The following is a 13,458-nucleotide window of genomic DNA, read 5'->3' as shown; positions in this document are numbered from 1 at the left end:
GGCGCTGGTTGGAGTGTAGCAGTGAGGACAACCAGAGGTCACTCGAGTCGCCAGTTTGGTTTTGGTTGGTTTTGGCCGGTTCCTTTACTGCGACCTGTTTTATCAGCAAGGTCTTTATGACCTGTAGTTTGTGCTGATCTCCTATCTCATCCTGTGACATAGCTATTTGGGAATGCAGCACCGTAGGTTTTAGCTCATTTTACCCAGCTCCTATTTAAGATGGAATTGCTCTGGTTCACATGCCTCTGACATTTCCCCCGACCCTTTTATAGGAGAACCCTTAATCCTAAAGTTTGCAGAGGGATTAAGATCTATCTTCTGTAACTTCTTCAGGCTGAATAGGGGGCGAAGATATTTCTGCCTAACTATAAGGGTCTCTTGCTAATTAGGGTAGAGAGGAGCTCAGAAAGCATCAGTATGGTAAGGTCCATTCATAACTCTTGAGTTTTGACAAAAGGTGATATCTGGAAGATTAGTGTTTAAGAAAATATTTAGTAAGCTTGTCCTGTATTCCTACACAAACAGTATAACAGCAATATATTCCACAAGAGTAAAGCAAAATAAGTAAAGTTATTCCAAGTAAACTAAATTAGAAGGCTTTTCATGAACTGGGCAACTGTTGGAACTAAGCTGATACAGGGTTGTTAGCTGATTGTAATGTGTCCAGAATAAGAATACTGATCCAGATTTTTACATTACCCATCCTCTTGTTTCTTCAGATCAGCAGTCAGAGATTACTGCTTGGCTCATAGGAATAAGCAACGTTAGCCTAAATTGCAGAAACAAACTTAAAAATAACTAATGAGACTAGAATTTAATAACAAGTGTACCATAGTTCTTGAAACATAATATTTCTCTCCAGTTTCCTATTTTTACTAAAGAGAAATCATGATAAGACTATTTGCTTTATTATACTTGGCCTGATTATATGTATAAAGTGCAGCAAGAATAATTATTTTTCACATAAGCTCTTTTTAAATTGGGTTTGATGGAACTCTGTTCCATAGAAGGAATTTCAGGTAAGACTTTTTTTTTTCTTTTTGCATTTAATTTTTTTTTTTACCATTCATTCAACTGTTTGCTCAGAGAGAAACCAGAAATCTGACTGGTAAGAAATTCTTATCTTTTTCCTGGGATGCCAGGCTTCTGGGTTCCCTTTCCCTGAGTGGCCCTAGTGATGTGGCTTGTGGCACCATCGCCCTGGGGGCCAAGCAGCATCATAAAGGTAAATTTTTTTTTTCGTTCTGGCTAGAGCAAAATATGTGTGATACAACATAGACATTAGCCATTCTGCTTAGCACCCAATACCAAACTGGCAAGGCTTAAATTTGCCCCCAGATGGACCCTGTCATCTTTTTTTCTTTCCTTCCTTCCTTCCTTCCTTCCTTCCTTCCTTCCTTCCTTCCTTCCTTCCTTCCTTCCTTTTTGACAAGAGTCTTGCTCTGTCACCCAGGCTGGAGTGCAGTGGCGTGATCTCAGCTCACTGCAACCTCTGCCTCCCAGGATCTAGCGATTCTCCTGCCTCAGCCTCTTGAGTAGCTGGGATTACAGTTGCGTGCCACCACGCCTAGCTAATTTTTGTATTTTTAATGGAGACGGGGTTTTACCATGTTGGCCAGGCTGATCTTGAATGCCTGACCTCGTGATCAGCTCACCTTGGCCTCCCAAAGTGCTGGGATTACAGGTGTGAGCCACTGCAGCCGGCAAGCCTGTCATCCTTAATCCAGCCTCCGAGTTGGAGTTTCAACACATGGACTCTGGGCAATATGGTTGCCCTGAGTAGCAGAAAAGATTTAAAAAAAAAAAAAAAAAAAAAAAAAAAAAAAAAAGGAAAGGAGAGAGAAAAAAGCATTGCCTGTGGCAGGGTGGGGAAGGCAAAGTGCTCAGGGAGGCCAGAGAAAGACCCACCCATTGCAGCAACACTGAAAAGTTAGGTGGCTGCGGCTGCTGTCATGAAGGTACCTTTTCCAGCAGTCCCATCAGCTCTCAAGTTTCCCCTTTTAGGGAGGAAAAAGCTCCCCATGTCCCACGATCCTGTACACGCCTAATCCTGTCACCCACAGCCGTCAGCAAAGAGTGCAAGGCAGATTAATACAAAGAGCGTAGCCTGCAGTGCCAAACCCCTTTTAGCTGAGAGGTAGACTTTACTGAGAGGGGTCTCTAACCCTCTAAATCTTAGAAGGGACTCTAACCCGCGGTTAGTCAAGCATCCTTGCCTTTTATTAAGAGGGGCCTCTAACCTACTCTGTCTTAGGGGAGACTCTAACTCCCCTAAGTTGGGTCTCTAACCCAATCCCATTCTTTTTTTTTTTTTTTTTTTTTTTTTTGAGACAGAGTCTCGCTCTGTCACCCAGGCTGGAGTGCAGTGGCGCGATCTCGGCTCACTGCAAGCTCCGCCTCCCGGGTTCACGCCATTCTCCTGCCTCAGCCTCTCCGAGTAGCTGGGACTACAGGCGCCCGCCACCACGCCCGGCTAATTTTTTGTATTTTTTAGTAGAGACGGGGTTTCACCATGGTCTCGATCTCCTGACCTCGTGATCCGCCCGCCTCGGCCTCCCAAAGTGCTGGGATTACAAGCGTGAGCCACCGCGCCCGGCCCCCAATCCCATTCTTTACCTGGGTACCCCACCACTTACCCAAAGTCGTCCAATCACTGCTGGAGTCTATTTCCTTTGGGTCAGGGGGGTCTCCTCAGTATTGTCCCTTTTGTGGTTTGCAAGATAGATGTTACCAAACCCCACCATTTACCCAATGTTAGCCTTTGGGTTGGGAGTTCCTGCAGTATAGTCACTTCCCTGGTCACCAGAAAGAGGTTACGGGACCCAACACTCACCCAAAGGTAGCTGCTGGGTCAAGGTTTCTGCACTATAGTCTCTTCTGTGGTCACCAGAAATATGTTTCAGGAAAGGGGGTCGCGATCCAGGCCCCAAGAGAGGGTTCTTGGATCTCACACAAGAAAGAATTCAGGGCGAGTCCACAATGCAAAGTGAAAGCAAGTTTATTAAGAAAGTAAAGGAGTTGGGCACGGTGGCTCACGCCTGTAATCCCAGCACTTTGGGAGGCTGAGATGGGTGGATCACTTGAGGTCAGGAGTTCGAGACCAGCCTGGCCAACATGGTGACACCCCATCTCTACTAAAAATACAAAAATTAGCCTGGCATGGTGGTGCATGCCTGTAATCCCATCTACTCGGGAGGCTGAGGCAGGAGAATTGCATGAACTCAGGAGCTGGATGTTGCAGTGAGCTGAGATCGTGCCACTGCACTCTAGCCTGGGTGACAAAGCAAGACTCCATCTCAAAAAAAAAAAAAAAAAGTAAAGGAATAAAAGAATGGCTACTCCATAGACAGAGCAGCGCCAAGAGCTGCTGGTTCCCCATTTTTATGGTTATTTCTTTTTTTTTTTTTTTTTTTTTTTTTGAGACAGAGTCTCGCTCTGTCGCCCAGGCTGGAGTGCAGTGGCGCAATCTCGGCTCACTGCAAGCTCCGCCTCCTGGGTTCACGCCATTCTCCTGCCTCAGCCTCTCCGAGTAGCTGGGACTACAGGCGCCCGCCACCACGCCCAGCTAATTTTTTGTATTTTTAGTAGAGACGGGGTTTCACCGTGGTCTCGATCTCCTGACCTCGTGATCTGCCCACCTCGGCCTCCCAAAGTGCTGGGATTACAAGCGTGAGCCACCGCGCCCGGCCTTTTATGGTTATTTCTATGCCAAACAAGGGGTGGATTATTTATGCCTCCCCTTTTTGGACCATGTAGGGTAACTTCCTGATGTTGCTGTGGCATTTGTAAGCTGTCATGGCGCTGGTGGGAGTGTAGCAGTGAGGATGACCAGAGGTCACTCTCGTCACCATTTTGGTTTTGGTTGATTTTGGCCAGCTCCTTTATTGCAACCTGTTTTATCAGCAAGGTCTTTATGACCTGTAGTTTGTGCTGACCTCCTATCTCATCCTGTGACTTAGAATGTCTTAACCATCTGGGAATGCAGCGCTGTAGGTTTCAGCCTCATTTTACCCAGCTCCTATTTAAGATGGAATTGCTCTGGTTCTCACACCTGACACTCATGCCTATGTGGCAAAGGTGCCTTGTAGCAGAACCTGGAAAATCTCAAGATATTCCCTGAGACCTATGCAGATCCCCAGATTTCAAGTCCTGCCAGAATACTTGATCACTTTCATTAGAGTAAGTGGCCTCTTCAAACTTAATAACCTTGTAAATATATGATGAAATTAATTCATAAAGCATATAAAAATCACCTTTTGGCCGGGGGTGATGGCTCATGCCTGTAATCCTAGCACTCTGGGAGGCTGAGGCAGGCAGATCACTTGAGGTCAGAAGTTAGAGACCAGCCTGGCCAACACACTGAAACCCTGTCTCTACTAAAAATACAAAAATTAGCCAGGCATGGTGGTACACGCCTGTAGTCCCAGTTACTCAGGAGGCTGAGGCAGAAAAATCGCTTGAACGAAGTGGAGGTTGCAGTGAGCCGAGATTGTGCCACTGCACTCCAGCCTGGGCGACAGAGCAAGACTCCATCTCAAAAAAAAAAAAAAAAATTGGCTTTACACCTTTTTGCCCAATGTTTTTTTCATCTTGATAGTTTTTACACTAACTGGTGGGGACAGTTCAAGTAGTTTCTTTTTGGGTTTCAACACTATCACATCTCTAGATACTCCAATATATGATTCTTTTTTTTTTTTTTTTTTTTTTTTTTTTTTTTGAGGCGGAGTCTCGCTCTTTCACCCAGGCCGGAGTGCAGTGGCGCGATCTCGGCTCACTGCAAGCTCTGCCTCCCGGGTTCACGCCATTCTCCTGCCTCAGCCCCCCAAGTAGCTGGAACTACAAGTGCCCGCCACCGCGCCCGGCTAATTTTTTGTATTTTTAGTAGAGACGGGTTTTCACCGTGTTAGCCAGGATGGTCTCAATCTCCTGACCTCGTGTACCGCCCGCCTCGGCCTCCCAAAGTGCTGGGATTACAGGCCTGAGCCACCGCACCCGGCCCCAATATAAGATTCTAGTAAAACATGGAGTTGAAGATGGATTTAGGAACAAAGGGACCTCCTATATGGTTCTCCTTGTTCCCTGCCTCCCCTTCTGTCTCAGTATGGGCCCAGTGTGCTCTGGCAAGACAAGCGGGTGTGGGGAGGGGAGGGATAGAGTTGCGAAAATGCTGGCAGATGGCCACTGCTAAAAGGGGTTCTGAAATTACTTCCAGCCACACGGCCTCCCCACCTCTCTCCCTGGTCATGGATCCAGGAAAAGAAAGGAGTTTGTATGGCTTCAGGACCCTCAGCTTGAACTCTGCCTCAAACCCTTGTCCATTTTTCTTTCTTGGAGAGCAGTAGGATACTATTTTGAGACATGAAGGCCCTTCATTTCTGTGTTCTCATTACCTTCCCCATTACAGAGACTTCCCAGGTAGAGGACTTCCTAGGATAGCTTTCTTCTAGTATGAGTACTGGAGCTAGGCCGGGCGCGGTGGCTCACGCCTGTAATCCCAGCACTTTGGGAGGTCGAGGCGGGCGGATCATGAGGTCAGGAGATCGAGACCATCCTGGCTAACACGGTGAAACCCCGTCTCTACTAAAAAAAAAAAAAAATACAAAAAATTAGCTGGGCGTGGTGGCGGGCGCCTGTAGTCCCAGCTACTCAGAGAGGCTGAGGCAGGAGAATGGCGTGAACCCGGGAGGCGGAGCTTGCAGTGAGCCGAGATTGCGCCACTGCACTCCAGCCTGGGCGACAGAGCGAGACTCCGTCTCAAAAAAAAAAAAAAAGTACTGGAGCTAGAGAGAGAGATAGCCCAGAATTGAGTCTGCATGGATTTTTTTTTCATTGAAATTCACCCAAGTAATATGTACACATAAGTAAAAGCAAAATATTCCTAAAGGATTTATGATGAAATCAAAAGCCGAAAATCTCTCCCCCGTTCTTTCCTCGTCATATAGCAGCTCTATGTATCAGACTTCTGAGGTAAATTTAAATTAGGATAATATTATTTTTCTTTTCTTTCTTTTTTTTTTGAGACGGAGTCTGGCTCTGTCGCCCAGGCTGGAGTGCAGTGCTGCAATCTCAGCTCACTGCAAGCTCCGCTTCCCGGGTTCACGCCATTCTCCTGCCTCAGCCTCTCCGAGTAGCTGGGACTACAGGCGCCCACCACCACGCCCAGCTAATTTTTTGTATTTTTAGTAGAGACGGGGTTTCACCATGGTTTCGATCTCCTGACCTCGTGATCCGCCCGCCTCGGCCTCCCAAAGTGCTGGGATTACAAGCGTGAGCCACCGCGCCCGGCCCCCCTTTTTTTTTTTTTTTTTTAAGATGGAGTTTCATCTTGTTGCCCAGGCTGGAGTGCAGTGGTGCAATCTTACCTCACCGCAACCTCCGCCTCCCAGGTTCAAGCGATTGTCCTGCCTCATCCTCCTGAGTAGCTGGGATTACAGGCATGCACTACCATGCCCAGCTAATTTTTATATTTTTAGTAGAGATGGGTTTCACCATGTTGGTCAGGCTGGTCTCGAACTCTTGACCTTAGGTGATCCACCTGCCTCTGCCTCCCGAAGTGCTGAGATTACAGGCATTAGCCACTGTGCCCAGCCTCAGTATTTCTTATTTGATAGATTTATATTGGATTCACTTTTTTTTTTTTTTTTTTTTTTTTTTTTTTTTTTGAGACGGAGTCTCGCTCTGTCGCCCAGGCTGGAGTGCAGTGGTGCGATCCCGGCTCACTGCAACCTCCATTTCCCAAGTTCAAGTGAGTCTTCTGCCTCAGCCTCCTGAGTAGCTGGGACTACAGGCACACACAACCACACCCAGCTAATTTTTGTATTTTTAGTAGAGACGGGGTTTCACCATATTGGCCAGGCTGGTCTCGAACTCCTGACTTCGTGATCCACCCATTTTGGCCTCCCAAAGTGCTGGGATTAAAGGCGTGAGCCACCGTGCCCGGCCTGGATTCGCTTTCTATAGGCCAGTTAGATAGCACATTATGTTTGTATTTTCTTCAGGGTGATCAACGTCAAAAGCTTGTGATGGATTAAAATAGCCACAAATTCCTGTATATGTTTGAATCTGTGCTGCCACTGTGACTTGCTTTGACCAATAAATGCAGCAGAAGTGGCACTGTGTGACTTTGAGCTTCGGCCTCCAGAGGCTTTGCAAGCTCTACTCTCAGGCTTTTTGTGAACACTGTCACCTTGTGAACAAGCTTGAACTAGCCTACTTGAGGATGAGACCCTTGGAAGAGAGAGTGATCAATGGAAAATGCCTCACTTGCTCAGCTGTTACACCCATCTCAGCTGAAACTCCTGTGCGTGAGGTCAGCCTGGCTGTGTGCTGTGTGCAAATGCATATTGCCACAGAGCAGAAGTACCATGGAGTGGAGCCTAGATTAAGTTGCCAAACTAAAGAATGGGAGCAAATAATCGCTTGGTTCAAGTCACCAATTTTCAGGGTGGTTTGTTATTCAGCAATAGATGTGAATACAAACCTAATCATGTCCTCAAACCTAGTTAATAAAAAAGAAGCATTTTCAACGAACAAATGAGCAACTGTACCTAGAAGTGACTTACTCCATGCCCAACGGGGGAGTTAGTGGGTACATGGGACAGTTACACATTGTTCTCCTTTGTTGAACAGTCTCTTGTCCACGTTCCCATGCTGAAAAATTTTAACACATTTCTCAGAATTAGCTTTACATAAAGCTTTATTTATCTAATGAAAAAGCTAGTGTTTCAGTAAAATACATCTTTTATCTGGTATTTTAAAGGAAAGCAGCCCCATTTCTCTAATTTGCCTTCCTGTTGAGTATTTCACCATAGTTTTTTTTTTTTTTTTCTTTAAGACAGAGATTCGCTCTTGTTGCCCAGGCTGGAGTGCAATGGCACGATCTCAGCTCACTGCAACCTCCGCCTCCTGGATTCAAGCGATTCTCCTGCCTCAGTCTCCCGAGTAAGCTGGGATTACAGGCGCCCGCCACCATGTCCGACTAATTTTGTATTTTTAATAGAGATGGGGTTTCTCCACGTTGGTAAGGCTGGCCTCAAACTCCCAACCTCAGGTGATCTGTCTGCCTCAGCCTCCCAAAATGCTGGGATTACAGGTGTGAGCCACCGTGCCCAGCCTCACCACAGAGTTTAAAGTCAAAGACAGGGAAAAAAAGATAAATCTATTTAGGTCAAATGCTAAATGGCGAGCAAAACTTGCAATAATAGAAAGCTTTTAATTGGACAACCCAGTAACTCCTGTTTAGGGAAAGTCAGTAAGATGTAGCAAGAAACAGGCAACTGGATTGACAGCTACACAAGTAGGAAAAGCAGGGGCATTTAAACAAGTTCAGGGCCAAATTAACAAATTGGTTTTTGAGGCTTTTTGATTTGCAAGTAAACGGGGATCACTGGTTCTAATCTCATGAGTAGGATTAGGATGAAAAATTACAGTCTCTTTTCTATGATAGTTTAGTGTAATTTTTGCATGTTTGCTTCCCAAATTTTCTGTATATCTAATTTACTATTTTCTTAATCAGAATTGTGGGTAAGGATCTCCATGCATGCTGTGATCTGTCCGTGGTACTTGGCAAGCTCACCAGCCATGTGAAAGATTCCCAGCCAGCCAGGGAAGCACAGTCCATTTAAAGCCATCTGAGGTGGTGAGAGAGCATGGAAATCACACTGGGATACCTGTTCTGGTTTGGGCAGCAGTGCTGAAGTAAGACAGCAGGGGCACAGCACATTACACACACACACACACACACACACACACACACACACACACAGCTCTGAGACAAATGCTCTGGGAGAAATTATATATGGTAGAATTCAAAGGAAGCCAGAAGAAGATTAAGTGGTAGTTGTCCAGAATTCCCAAGAGAATTGTGCTATTATCTTTGAAGGTCTTCAAAGTAGGTTTCCTTCCTAAGGTTGAAAAATTCTCACCTTTAGATTTGTTGATGGGTTTTAGTATATAGAGGAATTACTGTGCAGTGGTTGAAGACATGGATACTGATGGAACTTTTCTTTCTTTTTTCTTTTTTTTGAGATGGAGTCTCACTCTGTTGCCCAGGCTGGAGTGCAGTGTCGTGATCTTGGCTCACTGCAACCTCCACCTCCCAGGTTCAAGGGATTCTCCCTGCCTCAGCCTCATGAGTAGCTGGGATTACAGGTGCCCGCCACTATGCCCGGTTAATTTTTGTATTTTTAGTAGAGACATGGTTTCACCATCTTGGCCAGGCTGGTCTTGAACTCCTGACCTCGTGATCTACCTGCCTCAGCCTCCCAAAGTGCTGGGATTACAGGCCACTGTGTCCAACCAGAACTGTTCTATATTGTGATTATGGTGGTCATTAAACAAACATATACGTGTGATAAAATCCATAGAACTGTACATGAAAACAAAGTCTGTTATAATTAAAAACCGCAGGCTGGGCCCATGGTGGCTCACACCTGCAGTCCTAGCACTTTGGGAGGCTGACTCAGGAAGATCGCTTGAGCACAGGGGTTTGAGACCAGCCTGGGAAATATAGTGAGACCTTGTTTCTGTAAAAAATTAAAAAATTAGTTGAGTGTGGTGGTGCGTGCCTGTAGTCCAGCTACTGACATGGAAGGATCGCTTGAGCCTGGAAGGTGGGGGCCACAGTGAGCTGAGACTGTGTCACTGCACTCCAGCCCGGGTGACAGAGTGAGAACTTTTTTCAAAATAAAACAACAAAGCCTCACATGAGTTCTGGAGATAGAGTGCCTGGGTTTGTTTGAATCACAGCTCCATCACTTATTAGTTAGATCCTGGGTAAGTTATTTGTGCCTCAGTTTCCTCATCTGTAAATGTGGGTAATGACAGTATCTTCTGCATGGGGTTGCTGTAAGGATTCAGTTAATATATGTAAAGCACTTGAAAGAGTGCCTGGCTCATTTTATTACTATATAAGTGATAGCTACTATGATTATTATTATATGAGTATAAAGGAGTAAACAGATATATGGGCTATCATATGATTATAGCAACTATGAGTAATCTGAAGTCTGAAATACAATGACCATGAGGTAGTGGCTTTATGCAGGAAAGGAAGAAACTCTGTAAGAGGTTAGTGTAAATGCTACTAAGCAAATTTAAGTTTGCTCTTTCTCTATTTTCCAGGGAAGGCAAACACCAAGCAAACAAAAAAATCCTCTCACTCTATTGATTCATTCATTGAATGTCTGCTATTTTCTTTTTCTTTTCTTCTCTCTTATTTTTTTTTTGAGACAGAGTCTCACACTGTCGCCTGGGGCTGGTGCGCAGTGGCAAGATCTCGGCTCGCTGCAACCTCTGCCTCGCAGGTTCAAGCAATTCTCCTGCCTCAGCCTCCCGAGTAGCTAGGATTACAGGCATGTGCCACCTTTGTATTTTTAGTTGAGATGGGGTTTCAGTATGTTGGCCAGGCTGGTCTCAAGCTCCTGACCTCGTGATCCACCTGCCTCATCCTCCCAAAGTGCTGGGATTACCAGGGTGAGCCACCGCGCCCAGCCATGCCTGCTATTTTCTAGGGCTTACTGAAAGGTTAGAAAGGATCTTGGCAGTCTTTCACTTCCATATATTTCACTTCCAATATCACCCGACATGTGATGATGTATTCTCTAACGCGTCTGCTTGTTTTGTGTATGTGTGACCTCAGTTTTTTCCGATTTACCACAGCTACCAGGTAGAGGTACTGACGGTGTCTGTGATTAAGCATCATACCTATTACAGCATCTACCAATGAGAATATTAAGACCAAATAAATTCTCCCACTAGATTGACTACACAGTACGTAAACTTGGAGAATTATTTGCGAAGCCAAAAGAAGCTTTTGAAAGCAGGAACCTGGAAATCCAAGCAGTGGGTGTTTTGAGGATGATCCAGATACACTTAGGAGTATTCAGATCATGAAACTCCATGACATGAAGGGAAAAGATGAGGCATCATTGCAATATGATGTTAAAATAGTAATCTTGGCCTGGTATGGTGGCTCACAGCTGTAATCCCAGCACTTTGGGAGGCTGAGGTGGGAGGATTGGTGAAGCTAGGAGTTTGAGACCAGCCTGGGCAACAAAGTGAGACCCTGTCTCTACAAAAATAAAAAAATTAGCTGGGTGTGGTGGCACTTGCCTATAGTTCCAGCTACTCGGGTGGCTGAGGCGGGAGTATCACTTGAGCCCAGGAGGTCGAGGCTGCGTTGAGCTGTGATTACACCACTACACTCCAGCCTGGGCGACAGAGTGAGACACTGTCTCTAAAAAAAAAAAAAAAAAAAAAAAAACCTATCTTGAACTATTCCCCTCTCACTACAAGGTCTTAATGGGGGCAGATAATATGACAGACATTCAGAGCAGGCAGAGGTATCATCTATTTGATTCACATGAGTCTGAAATCTTGTTTTTAATGTTTAAGCATTACTCTGACAGTTGAGAGAAAACAATCCCCCTGGGAGAAGGAAAGTGACCAAAAGAAAATGGAACAGCTGAGAAAGAATGGAAATGATTCTAATGCTCCACGACACAGAGCCAAGTGGGAGGGAAGCCAGGGTAAATTATCCGAACCCGTCTACGAAACAGCCCACCTCAGCTTGCGTGCTGGGTGCTTACTCAGTGAAGCAATAACAACTCTGTCATGGCTGACACAGCTGGAGCTCCTCCACGTTAGTCAGCTGCAGGAAACCAGCCTATGTCCATTGTGCAAGAAGGGTCTGAACACTAGGGACACAGGCACACAAGATTGAGTCTCTACTCTGCTTCTCCTTGGTTGTTACGGGAAGTGATTGTCTCAAGTTAAATAAACTAGACTCTGGGGAACTATACAGTAAAGACTTAGTGATCGGCACAGCTTGGCATTTATGGTGATTAAAGATACAAAACATATTACAACTTCAATTTGTCTTAGTAACTTTGGAGAAGATGTTATTTTAGTTTAATTATGGGGGGGAAGCAGAGAGATTACATGTAACTTTTTAAAATAAAACTTTGAACCTAATATCCCATAAAAGTCAAAAAGTACTTGGATGGAATTTATTTTACTTCTTTTGGGTGTCATGAATACAAAAGAGGTGACATGCTCCACGCCACAGTGCTGCAGAGCCAGGTAAACCATCTAGAATAAACTCGCTTCATCGTTTCCTGGCAACCCCTAACCACCTCTGTGATCTGTGGAAGTGAGGAGTTGGTACTTTGCCATTAATTTCTCCTCCCGTTCCTGGCCAGAAGAGCCCACTAATTCTTGTACCCTGTCACAGTGTAAGTGACTACTAATTCAAAACATGTCTTTATATTCAGATTAATGGATAAAGAAGTACAGTCATGTATCGCATAATGACTTCTTGGTCAGCAATGGGCCACATATACAGCCGTAGTCTGGTAAAATTATAATGGAGTCAGAAAATAACCTATTGCCGGCCGGGCGCGGTGGCTCACGCCTGTAATCCCAGCACTTTGGGAGGCCGAGGCAGGCGGATCACGAGGTCAGGAGATCGAGACCATGGTGAAACCCCGTCTCTACTAAAAATACAAAAAATTAGCCGGGCGTGGTGGCGGGCGCCTGTAGTCCCAGCTACTCGGAGAGGCTGAGGCAGGAGAATGGCGTGAACCCGGGAGGCGGAGCTTGCAGTGAGCCGAGATCGCGCCACTGCACTCCAGCCTGGGCGACAGAGCCAGACTCCGTCTCAAAAAAAAAAAAAAAAAAAAAGAAAATAACCTATTGCCTAATGATGTGTGTTACAATTGCCTACAGAATTCACTACAGCAACATGTTGTACAGGTTTGTAGCCTAGGAGCCATTGGCTATACCATACAGCCTAGGTGTAGAGTAGGCTATACCATCTAGGTTTGTGTAAACACACTTTATGATGTTTGCCCAAAGATGAAATCGCCTAACGATGCATTTCTTAGAACACATCCCTGTTGCTAAGCAATGCACTACTGCACCAATACAGTAATGGAACTTTCTTAAAGCAAAATCTACTAGGAAGCACTTGATCCTAGCAGTGATACTAAGCTGCAATAGATTGGAGGTACAATATGGAACAAATTAATACCAGATCCCAGTAGAAGTCCTCAACTAATTCTAGGCATAGAGCATCTTTCTCACTCTTTGCTGGCTTTCTTTCCTGCTTTTTTTTTTTTTTTGGAGATGGAGTCTTGCTCTGTCACCCAGGCTGGAGTGCAGTGGTGCAATCATGGCTTATTGCAGCCTCAACCTCCCAGGCTCAAGGGATCTTCCCACCTCAGCCTCCTGAATAGCTGAGACTACAGGTGTGTGTCACCATGCCCAGCTAAATTAAAAATTTTTTTTTTGTCGAGACAGGGTCTTAACTATGTTGCCAGGGCCGGTCTTGAATGCCTGGCTTCAAGGGATCCTCCTGCCTTGGCCTCCCAAAGTGTTTGGATTATGGGTGTGAGCCCTGTTTTCTGAAATACAGTTTCTTAAGTTGTCAGGGTGATAGTAGTCAGTTTTTAGATTGTT

The 13,458-nt window shown here is 45.4% G+C and overlaps 1 long non-coding RNA gene across 2 annotated transcripts in view; it reads left to right on the top strand.

The window, feature by feature from the left end:
• LOC115836696 overlaps positions 1-13,458 on the top strand; it is a 31,461-nt gene that overhangs the window by 10,000 nt on the left and 8,003 nt on the right. Inside the window, exon 1 of one of the 2 annotated variants that reach the window (XR_004031715.1) lies at positions 9,028-9,150. The exons of the other annotated variant lie outside the window; for it this stretch is intronic. This is a non-coding gene — a long non-coding RNA (uncharacterized LOC115836696). Of the gene's footprint in view, positions 1-9,027; positions 9,151-13,458 lie in introns of those variants that run through there. 2 annotated transcript variants of the gene reach the window in all.

Source organism: Nomascus leucogenys, chromosome 9 (assembly GCF_006542625.1).
Source record: "Nomascus leucogenys isolate Asia chromosome 9, Asia_NLE_v1, whole genome shotgun sequence".
Classification (NCBI taxonomy): domain Eukaryota; kingdom Metazoa; phylum Chordata; class Mammalia; order Primates; family Hylobatidae; genus Nomascus; species Nomascus leucogenys.
Note: the sequence above shows the minus strand (reverse complement) of the source record. Positions and strands in the feature narration are given on the sequence as shown.